The following is a 9,021-nucleotide window of genomic DNA, read 5'->3' as shown; positions in this document are numbered from 1 at the left end:
CACGGACCAAAACCAATTCATTGCGATTTTTGCTTAAAAGATAAGAAAACTGAACCTTAAGCAGGGACTCAGGACAAAATTCATTCTTGTTCAGTTGTTTTAGATGTGTAGCGTTAGACTTGATTTAACAGGCTTTCTAGCTGGATCCATTTCTAAAATTTAATATTTGGGTTGTGTTAAGGTTTAATGTATCAGTCCAGTTTTACTCTGGCTTCTAGTTCAGAGATACCTATACCCTCTGCAAGATAACTGTGAGTCTTAGTCTTTTTTTTTTTTAAGTTTATTCATTTATTTCTTTCATGACAGAGAGACAGAGAAATAGATAGAGATGGGAACCCCCCAGAGGGTCTTCGCACTGTAGACACCCTAATCTCAGCTGACCTGGAGCACAGGCATGCTTATGTATGCCTGAACCTTAAGCAGGGACTCAGGACAAAATTCATTCTTGTTCAGTTGTTTTAGATGTGTAGCGTTAGACTTGATTTAACAGGCTTTCTAGCTGGATCCATTTCTAAAATTTAATATTTGGGTTGTGTTAAGGTTTAATGTATCAGTCCAGTTTTACTCTGGCTTCTAGTTCAGAGATACCTATACCCTCTGCAAGATAACTGTGAGTCTTAGTCTTTTTTTTTTTAAGTTTATTCATTTATTTCTTTCATGACAGAGAGACAGAGAAATAGATAGAGATGGGAACCCCCCAGAGGGTCTTCGCACTGTAGACACCCTAATCTCAGCTGACCTGGAGCACAGGCATGCTTATGTATGCCCAGTGTGCTAAGGATGGCAACCCAGGACTTTTCACATGGTTCCCCTTGTTTGACCACTGTGTCACCTCTAGGCCTAGTCATTAGTCATTTGTAGGCAATTTCATAAATTCCAAGAATCTTCTTTCTAGAAGGTCCTAGAGACCTTCTAGACCCTTGTCTGAAAAAGATCATTTGACTTGTCTGAGGAAAACAAGAGTGCTTGTCTTTGTCCAAGAGTACTCATTTATTTTCATGTATTTAACAAACATTTATTGAAGGTTTACTCTCTGACAAGCACTATGGGTCAGCAAAGAAGAGTAAGATATAGTCTCCACTCTTAAAATTGCTCCTAGATGGGGCCGGCAGGTGGCATGGTGGTTGAGTCACTGAATTCCCACATGGCTGACCACAGTTGAAGTCCTGGACCTAGTGGCTTGTTTTCTCTCTCCCTTTCTCTCCATCTCTCTCTCTCTGGTCACAATTGAAGAATAATAACAATAAACAAAATGAAAAATAAATAAATCTTTTTAAAAAATTGCTTCTGGAGGGCAGAAGCCAAATCTTAGTCTTCTTGCTTTATCTTACACAGTGCCTAGCAGGAATAGCTGTGTAGTGGCATGTGTTATATTTTGGCTACCCAGTGTTAGAATCTCCACCCTACTTTTAGAAAGTTTCCAAGTACTGGGAGGAGGTGAAACCCTCCTCCCACAGTAGGAGCTTCAGGATGAGGCAGTTGCCTTCCCAGGATTCTCTGGAGTCCGGTTGTGAGCACGTAGCCTAGACTAGGCCAATTTGATGCACACACGTGAAACTTTGAAATGAGTGATATTATGCAGAAGTAGGGGCAGTGGAAGATCTCTTTGGGAGGTCAAAGCAGCAGCGGGCTTCTAGAGGGTAATAATGGTGCCAGTAGCAACACTCTGTGCCCAGGGCCAGCTGGGGCCGAGGTGTGAGCTGTAGAACCATCAGTTCTGTGGTTGCTGTAGTCCTGGCCTCTCTCATGTACTTTTTAAAGTTTCTTTCTTTCTTTCATAAGAGCAAGATGGGGTTGGGGAGACAGAGACAGAGAGACAGACAGAGACATCCTCAACAGGGTCTCATTCTGTGATCTTTCCCCCTAGCCTTCCCAACCAGTCAGGATCATGGGCACATGCATGGAGTGTGCTGCCTGGAGTGTGCAGATTGGTCTAGGGACCAAACCCCACTCTTCCACATAGCTCTAGCACCACAGAACCGCATGCTACCCCTGTGCCACTGTAGCACGGCCCTTGAGCTGTTCTTATTGTTTGAGTTTGCCAGAGGTTGGCTGCTGGCCAACCTTGCTTTTTACCTTCCTATGTACACAGTCTGGCTCTTCAGCCTTCCTGGTCATTCTGTGAACTATCCCGCCATCCCCAGAGCGTTTCATGGAACTAAGTTGGTTCTTTAGTTTACGATGAGGGAACCTGACTCATGCAAACTCTTGGTCCAGTTAAATCTTACTTTTAAGACTTACTTGACTTTTAAAGTTATTTTCTTACTTCTCCATAATTCGATTTAATTTTTTTTTCCTGAGTTCTCATTATATTGGGAGAGGTAAATACCTAATCTTAGTCAATTGAAGCTTTCTTCTCCCACCCATCTTATTTTAAAGTAACATCTAAAGGAAATTTTTAACATTATAAAAGCACAGAAAGATGAAAAATAGAGGAAATGGCACAGATAACTCCACCATTCTAATTTGACAACTGTTATCTGCATCTTCTTTATCTTTTTCATGTGTATGCTTTTATAAACTTATGAATATATTGGGTCGTCGGCAAAGTCAAGACGCATTTCTGCATAGAAAAACATGGAAAAATATGTCATGACTTTTCTGATGACCTTTAGGCAAATCATTCTTTATGCTACTTAAAATATTTTAACTTAATACTATTGCATTAACATTTTCCCTCATAGCTTCCAGCTTTTATAATTATGAGTTTTATTATAAAAATGGTATTATGAAAGTATATATGTTTAAAAATGAAAATAGATAGAAGTTACAAAAACATTACAATAAGCACCCACATACCTCTCTTAGATCAAATGTTAACACTTTACTGAATTTGTTTCTCTCTTTGCAGAAAGTATGATATTTCTTAATAGTTCAGCATGCATTTTCCTAAGTAAAAGGACTTTCTCCTACATACAATACCATTATCATGGTTAAGAAAACTAACAATAATGTCATAACACCATCAGAAATAGAGTCCATATTAGAAATTCCTCAGTTGTCCTGAATGCCTTTTAAAAATTGGGATTTTAGTGCCAGACTCTTTGTTCTTTAAGTTCCAGGAGACTTAAGTAATACCAAAATATTGGGAGATAAGGGAGGACTGGGCCATAAACCTGAATTATGGCTGTTCCCCTTTTGTTTTTTTTGGTGGCTTCATGGGTGAACCACTCAAAGCAGAGCCAGATGCAGGTTCTCAGATTCCTGCCTAGAGTTACTGCTGATAGTGTCCCAAGTGATGTAGGGGCAGGTCGTACCTAATGTTTAATCTCTTTCCCCCCTCTCTTCCTCTTTTATTTAGTCTTGAAGGCAAGAAACCCTGGTCTGAATCATTATTTGTTTTCTCTGGTCCGCTTTCCTTCAGGGTTTAGGCTTTTGGAACATACACGCTTTTTTTTCTGCCTTCAACTACCTGTGGTCTGACCACTCAAATAAAGAAGGCTCATGGGATAACACAGTATTCTGGTGATGAGAGAAAAGAACATCAGTTAATCTTTCAAAATATCATCCTGGCTGGGACCAGCAGTTTGCGTAATGGCTATGTTGCTGGACTCTCATGTAGTCAACTGTGGTCTGAGTCCCAGACCCAGTGGCTTAAACTCACACTGGGCGCGTGTGTGTGCATGCCCAAGATCCCAAGAGGAGAATGGAGGAGAAGGGATTGTGGTGTGGCCATCCCCCCTTGGGGGGTGATTTCTCACTTTCTGTCTCTCTGTCTTTCAGGCGAGTGCATGCACCCTACAGCAAAAACCCTAAAAATAAAATACATGTATATTGTCCTGGCTGATTCATTCTCTGCAGACATTAGGATATGTATTGAGCTGTTAGGCCCAAGTATAGCTATACTAGTTGCTAAAACAGTAAAATACTGGGGCCAGCAGGTGGTGTGGTGGTTAAGGTGCTAGATTCACACGTGGCCAGCTATAGTTCGAATCCTGGCTGGACTCACACATGGCTGACCATGGTTTAAGTTTTAGACCACATAGCTGGGAAATCACACCAGGTGTGTGTGTGTGCATGCCCCAAATCCTGAGAGAAGAATGGAAGACAGAGGATTGTGGTGTGGCCATCTCCCCAGGGGGTGGGGAAGGGTGATTTCTCACTTCCCCTCTCTCTATTTCTCTCTTTCTGTCTCTCTCCAGTGAACGTATGTGCCCTATGCAAAAAAAACAAAAAACAAAAAACAGTATAATACTTCAGAACTTGACCACTAATTCTATCATCCTGAAGGACAACGTTTTTTTGTTTTTCGCTTTATTTATTTATTTTTTTTGAGAAGTTTTTGCTATAGGGCATGTGTGCTTGCCAGAGAGACAGAGAGAGACAGAGATGGAAAGCGAGAAATCACACGCCCTTGGGGGATTGGCCACAGTGCAATGCCTTCTCCTCCGTTCTTCTCTCGGTATCTTAGGTACGCACTCACACGCTCCCAGAATGAGTTTAAGCCACGGGGTTCAGGACTTGAACCACGGTCAACTACATGGGAGTTCAGTGACATAGCCATTATGCTAATTGCTGGTCCCAACATTTTTTTTTTTTAAGAGAGATTTTTGCTATAGGGTGTGTGCGCTCACCAGAGAGACAGAGAGAGACAGAAAGCAAGAATCAAACCCTAGGGGAGATGGCAACACCGTAATCCCTTCTCCTCCCATCTCTTCTCAGGATTTTGGGTATGCACACACATGCACCTGGCATGAGTTTTAAGCCTCCAGGTCTAGATCTTGAACTGCGGTGACTACATGAAAATCCAGCAATGTAACCATTATGCCATCTGCTGGTCCCCTGAAAGACAACTTTTGCTTACGTGTATGTAGTTTATTCATCTTTTTCATATATTTATTTTTAGATGTAATTAACACATTGGCGAACTATTCCCATACAGTGATCAAGAGCCACTGTTGTGAACTCCCTGTACTCCAGGCCACCACACCTCTCCCCTGGAAAACTTCAGACTTCTATCACCCAAAGGGTAAATGCCTGGAAGAATATGGTGTTTTCAGGGCTCTGTCTAAATCTATTCTGATGGGTCAGTGCTAAGACTTCCGACTGTTAAGTGTTCTGAATATCCCCATGGGAGACATGTAAATGGGATCATATCACTCTCCTGCTTAAACCCCTTCCCTGGCTCCTTGTCTCTCTCAGAATTAATTTCCAACTGTTTCACAGAGCCTGTATAGTATCACAAGCCCTGACCTTCGCTTTTCTCATTAAATTTTCCTCTTACAATGAGGGAGTCTTCAAAAGGTTCATAGAAAATACATACTATGAAAAACTATCTTGGGAACCAGCAGTTAGCGTAATGGCTATATCGCTGGATTCCCACGTAGTCGACCGCGGTTCGTGTCCTGGACCCGGTGGCTTAAAACTCATGCCGGGCGCGTGTGCGTGCGTGCTCAAGATCCCGAGAGGAGAATGGAGGAGAAGGGATTGCGGCGTGACCGTCCCCCCTGGGGGGTGATTTCTCGCTTTCTGTCTGTATGTCTCTCTCTGTCTGTCTGGCGAGCGCACGCGCCCTACAAGGAAAATCTCTCAAAAAAAAAAAAAAAAAAGAAAAACTATCTTTGTATTTCCATTAAAAATTTTTATTTTTTATATAGGGTGCATGTATTCACTGGAAAGAGGAGAGGAAAGAATGAGAAATCACCCACCTAGAGGGATAGCCACACTGCAATCCACACTGCAATCCTTTTTCCTCCATTTTCTCTTGAACTACATTGTTTCCTTAACCTTCATGCCACCTGCTGTCCCTCATTTTTTCCCCCCACACCAAAATAAACTTCTTTAATTCCATTTTCCATTAACTTAAAAAATTTTTTTGTGAAGGTTTTTGCCTTAGAGTATGTGCCTTAGAGCACTTGCTGGGGTGGGGGGGGGAGAAAGAGAGACAGAGACAGTGAGAGAGAAAGTAAAAAATCATCCCCTTGAGAGAGATGGCCATGCTGCAATCCCTTCTCCTCCATTCTCCTTCTGGGATCTCGGGCATGCATGGACATGCACCTGGTATGAGTTTCAAGTCACCGGGTTCTGGGACTTGAACCACTGTCAGACATGTGGAAATCTAGCAACTCAATCCTATGCCATCTGCTAAATCCCTCCATGAATTTTTTGGAGGCCTATTGTGTTTCCCCATTCTCTTTGTACCTTGCCTCCTGCTACCCATATTCTAGCCAAGTTAAGAGTAATTTCTTTTCTTTTTAATTGACACAGAGCATATGCACTCTTGAGAGAGAGAGTACACACCCCAAGGGTGTGTGGTCACCCTGCAATACCTTCTGCATTTCTCCATCCTGTCAGGATTTGGGGCTTGCACACTGGACTTCCATCATGCTACTTGCTGGTCCTAAAGAATAAAATCCTTACGAAAAAAATATAAATGGGCTGGCTCTGTAGCCTCGTGGTTAAGAAAGCCAAATCCTTCATGGCCAAACACCATTCAAATCCCAGGCCCAACAGCTTAAGAACATACCAGCCTCATGTGTATACCCACGTGATCTGAACACCATCCACTAGGGATCACCTCTTAAGGGTCTCATCATTTCCCAATGCTGAGGACCAAGCTTCCAGACATGAATCTTTGGGGGACAAACCTTTATTCAAGCCATAGTGTATCACCACAACAAAAAGACTCCCTTTTCTTCTTCTTTTTTTTTTAAGAATTATTTTATTTAACTTTATTTTTTAATTCATTTTAATTTGACTAGAGAGGGATAGAAAGAGAGAGAGAGAGAGAGAGAGAGAGAGAGAGAGAGAAAGAAAGAAAGAGAGAGAAAACAAGAAAGCAAAAAAGCAAGCTGCCAGGTCCAGGACTTGAATCGTTACTGGCCATGTGGGAGTCCAGCACCCTCAACCACCATGCCACCTGCCGGCCCCTAGACTCCCTTTTCTTGAGACTATGGAAGATAAGCATTGGTGATCAATATTGGATTGCAAGGCTATTAGAAACTTAATAATGAAGCTACATCCTAAATACCCCTCTCCTGTCAGGGATTCTGGCTCCTCATTCTGTGGAGTTCCACTGATTCATACATGTCAGTCAACCTGCTAAGAGTAACGGCTGCTCAGTTACTTGGTGGGGAGGGGGGGGGCTGGAGAATGGAGTAAATATATGATTTCTGCTGCAATTGTGGGACATCTGCATGGAGATACTGTCCACCCCTGGCCAGCTAATGGCGTGGTCTCTTGAAGTGGAGCTAATCCAGGCAGGAGTGTCTTTCCAGGAAAGGCAATGACTGACTAGCCAGCACTTCGCACTAGAGGATTTGTCTCATGGAGGTAGTTTTCATTTGTGCTCTAATACACAGAAGGGCTTGTTCATTTACTCACTTATTCTTTCTTTCTCCAACCCTTACTCTGGGAGCTGTAAACTTAAATTCCTAGAGGGAATTCATGGAACATGTGAAGAGTTATGAATGAAGAGAGATATATGTCAAACTAGAGAGTAAATGTTCCCTCTGAAAGAGGCAGCTGCTTTTCTGGGATGGATTTGTAGCACTGCTCTCCAGACATGCAGTTTCCCTCCTGCAGTCGCCCTCTGTGCAAGGCGATTATATATCCCCCTCCTGTTGACTGATTTGACCAATGCAACATGGGTGGAAGAGATATGTGTCGCATCTGGGCGAAGGCTGTACAAGACGGTGCATGGTGTGCTTTGCTTCATTTCCCTTTGGCCACGGTGGCTTTTAATGTTCTAGGTAGAACTGAGGCAGGGAGTTGAGCCACGGCCTTCTGTTGATACAGTGGATGTATAGTGTTGAGTGAGAATCAAGCTGAGACTTTGAAGTTGTTCTTGTAGCAGTTGTTGCCTGCCCTGAATGATGGATGTGACATTTCCAGATCTTGGATTGTTATTTTTTTTTTATTTCCAAAAGAACCCAGGCATCCAGATTATTTTTATGAAATATATATACTGTAAGTTTTATAATAAATTTAAATTTTGGAGGGTGGGCCTGAAAACATGCATGGGCTGTCGGTTTCTTACTTCTGGGCTAGATAAACTAGGTCTGTTGTGAAAAGGCAAAACAGATATCATGATATCTTACAGTTGAATGAAAAAGATAAAGAGTAGACAGATGAAACACAAAAATAGTTCTTGGTTTAACCTCATGAGAAGCATTACAAAGCAGAAGTACAGGGTACAGTGATAGCTGTTTGAGGGAAATGAACCTACAGGAGGGTCAAGAAAGGCTTCAGGAGGAGATGAACCAGGTGAAGAGCAAAGCAGTGGGGTTGGGAGCAGGTGACAATGGGTGAGGTAAAAGGTCCTGAGTCAGGGAGTAACGCTCTGATCCTTACCCTTTACCCTGAATTTGAAGAGTACAAAGTTTAGTGTCACTTGACCTCTAAGTGACAAAAAATAAACTCAAGGTTGAGTGGGTCCTTGTAGGCCATGATAAATACTCGGAGCTTTAGCCTAGGGATATAGATAGCCATTGAATGACTCTTCGCAAGAGAATGTCACACTCTGTATGAAGGGGACAGTCATTTAATGATTGATTCTTTAATGTCTTCAAGTGTCCACTGTGTGGCAGGCATTGTGCTAAGTATAGGAAATGCAAAGATAAATCTTACCCTTGAGGAATTTGCACTTAATTTAGCAAGGTTAATGACACATAGACCTCTACAAGTAAATATAGAAAGTGGTGTGTGCCATCATTAAATCATTTATTCAGTAAATGCTTGTTGAGCACTTATATGCACCAGGGACTTCTTGTTATATAGTTTATGGTGAACAAGACATCATGCATGTTACAATTTAGGTAACTTCATTTAGGCAAATTTTCCTTATTTTTAAAATGGGAAAAGTACTTGCATTACAGAATTGTGTGATGTGGACATGAGAGAGTGTTTAGCATAATGTCTGGAAGATAAGTGTTCCCTAAAAGGCAGTTATTTGGGAGTAACTGATGGTGTAGTGGTTAAGGTGCTGGACTCTCACATGGCCCACCACAGTTCGAGCCCTGGGCCCGGCAGTTTGAAAATCATGTTGGGCACGTGTACCCAAAATCCCAAGAGGAGAAATGG

The sequence above is a fragment of the Tupaia chinensis genome, unplaced genomic scaffold, assembly GCF_000334495.1.
Source record: "Tupaia chinensis unplaced genomic scaffold, TupChi_1.0 Scaffold000320_1, whole genome shotgun sequence".
NCBI classification, from domain to species: domain Eukaryota; kingdom Metazoa; phylum Chordata; class Mammalia; order Scandentia; family Tupaiidae; genus Tupaia; species Tupaia belangeri.
Note: the sequence above shows the minus strand (reverse complement) of the source record.